Here is a 3,041-nt window from a genome sequence, read left to right on the forward strand (position 1 = left end):
AACAGGCCTCAGACATCATCACTAACTTACACAACTGTTTTCATATAGGATCACAGGCCCTATACAAACTCATAGCCCAAATAGTCACACACCCTTCTCTAAAAGCTATCATTCTTAAGATTACTCACACCTGTGATCTCTGTGCCAGGACCTCTCCTCAGGGATGCATGGCACCCCCTTCCTTTCCTACCCATCAATTTCGGGGACACACCCCTGGTCAGGACTGGCAGGTAGATTTTACACACATGCCCTGCCACAAGACTCTCAAATATCTTCTCATCTTTGTTTGTACCTTTTCAGGATGGATAGAAGCCTTTCCCACAACCAGGGAAACTGCTGATGTAGTTACCAAAATCATATTATAAGAAATCATTCCAAGGTTTGGTCTACCTCAGAGTATTCAGTCAGATAATGGTCCCGCCTTTATTTCTCAGATCACTCAACAGGTATCCTCAAGCTTACACATCACCTGGCACCTACACATTCCATACCATCCACAATCCTCAGGAAAAGTAGAAAAGGCAAATGGCCTCATAAAGACACACCTTGCAAAACTCACTTTAGAATTACACCAACCTTGGCCTCAACTTTTGCCCTTAGCTTTAGCCAAGCTCAGGGCACTTCCCCAGGCTCCTACTTTCTTAAGTCCTTTTGAACTTATGTATGGCAGGCCATTCTTACTCCACAATCTTCCTACTCCCCAAAATCTCCCTCCCCTGGCTGACTATGTCCCAGTCCTCTGCTTCCTCCTACACCTGTTGCGACAACATGCTGATCTCTGCCTTCCACAACCCTCTGGAGAGGCCAAACCAGATCCTCTCATATCCCCAGGAGATCTAATTTATCTCAAATGTTCTAAATCCACAGGACTATAACCAAGGTGGAGTGGCCCCTATCTGGTCTACTTGGCTACCCCTACAACGGTCAAAGTTGCTGGACTCCCATCCTGGTTTCACATCACTCAGGCTAAGAGGTACCCTCCCAGCCCTAAATCTGATCATTCCGAGTGGTCATCTCATCTTCTGTCACCCACCTGTCTCCGTTTCATGAAGGCCTCACAGCCACAGTTAACAGGCTAAGTCATGTTTTGTTATCCAATTTGGTTCCTAATCTCTTACGTTCTATTAATGATCATTTTTACAGCAGGACTCTTCACAGTCTTTCCTAGACTCCCACATCATGCATAAGATCATCTTTATAATGTTCTATGTGACTGTTGTGGTTCTTTCTACCCTCAGCTGTCTGGTTAAACGTGACATCCCTGAAAGCCTAAGCCCTTACCTTCCCTATACTGGTACAGCCACCACCTCCCCTACTCCCCCTATTTTTTCCAGCTTGACTCCTGGACCGGAGACAAGTTTTACACACCTACCCTCCTAACTTTTATGCTTTCAGATGGGGGAGTAATCACCTCTCATAATTTCACTCGTTCTAACCTCACACTTATTTTTCAGAATTCTACCTCACCATGATAATGATCCTACCACACCATCATCCTGATAAAATAACATGTCTAAATCAAAGGCACCTTTCCCTCTACCTCATCTGGGTCCTTAAATATGACAGTGCCATGTCTCCTTATAACATCATATCTCTTTGTTTTTCCAGTCTGACATACGTGCATTCACCAGTGAAGTTGTCTTGGCTAAAACACCTGGCGTCAGTGTCTACTTGGGCATCAACCGTCATCCCGTCGACTCCCCTAGGCTCCAGTACAGCACCCCCTGCCAGCAGGAAGTAGTTAAAGAGAAAAACCTTCGCCCCTTTTCATAATAATCATAAGATGGGATATAAAAGGGTTGTTGGCCCAGACCAGACACTCTAGCCAGAAAAGACTTCAGCCAGAATCAGAGAGCTCCTGTCTCCCCCACCCCTAGAGATTTACCTGTAATTCTACATCCCCCACCCTTCGGAATCTGCCCCTGGTGCCAAACGTATGCCAATGAAATGCCTGTGCATCTCTAATGGCCTTAGGGCACTGCCCTAAGCTTAGGCTACTTATATTCCCCCACGCCACATGTCTGTGAGAGAGATCGCCAGACTTCAGCAGCCAGCGTGCCAGTCATCTCTCTCCGTGTTCTCAGAATAAAGGCCTCTTTTGTTTTATACTTCTCATCTTTTGGAAATATTTTTCATCTTTTGGAAATAATCCTATCACTCTTCAATCGACAAATACAGATAGAATAAAAAGTGGTAAATAGAGCTATGCTTTCTAAGGCATCAAACTTCACAGCATATCGATGAAGAACACTTCATCCCCTGAGCAGTCACAGAGTCAGGGAATAAGACCCCAGCTGACCATAGCTCAATGGAACCATTCATTCCCATTGAATGACCATGGCCTTCCTTGGTGCCTGTGACTCCCCAAGAAGCACTGGAATTTCAGGAGGCAGAGGGAGGCATCTGGTAGAAGATGAGAGAGAGAAAAAGATGGGTAGGTTCAGGAGTTCAGGTTGTCTGCCTCATCTCTGCCTTTTAAATTCCCTTTAGCCACTTAGGTTTTAAAGGCAATATCGCATGACTTCTATAAATTCTTACTTGTGTCATTTTTGTGGCTTCTTAGTCCTGTTTCTGTGTGTAGTTTTTGCTAAAATATGAGGAAAACAGAAAATGAAACCGAAGTTGGAAATGCAAGCGTATGTTCATTAAAGAATTTGAATTCACAATTTCAAAGTCCCCTCCAAAAACCAAAGTACTCCAACCCAGATGTCTTCATTAGTCAATTCCACAAATATTTAAGAAAGAAATATGTCAATTCTAAAAGTAAACAAAATAAAAATCTTTCAGAAAAAGGAGGAACATGCCCCAACTCTTTATAAGACCATAACAATTTAATATTAAAACTACATTACCAAAAAACTATAGACCAATACCACGTGTGAACATACACTCAGAAGTTCTTAGAAAATATAAACAAGTAGGGCACATGCACATTACACCTCAGTGAAGTTAATAAAATGGATTTAAAAAGTTCTTAAAAGTCAACAGGCCAAGTATTACTCCCCACCTGGTGTCCCATGCTAGAACACCACAGATGGTTT

At 43.2% G+C, this 3,041-nt stretch overlaps 1 long non-coding RNA gene across 1 annotated transcript; it reads left to right on the forward strand.

The window, feature by feature from the left end:
- The first annotated feature begins 707 nt into the window (after window positions 1-707).
- LOC134477756 (uncharacterized) lies at window positions 708-2,108 on the forward strand. Its single transcript, XR_010049951.1, has 2 exons — window positions 708-973; window positions 1,609-2,108. It is a non-coding gene; the product is annotated as an uncharacterized LOC134477756 (long non-coding RNA).
- The last annotated feature ends 933 nt before the right edge of the window (window positions 2,109-3,041 follow it).

Source organism: Cavia porcellus, unplaced genomic scaffold, assembly GCF_034190915.1.
Source record: "Cavia porcellus strain 051 isolate PalLab524CR breed Dunkin Hartley unplaced genomic scaffold, mCavPor4.1 scaffold_10, whole genome shotgun sequence".
NCBI lineage: Eukaryota > Metazoa > Chordata > Mammalia > Rodentia > Caviidae > Cavia > Cavia porcellus.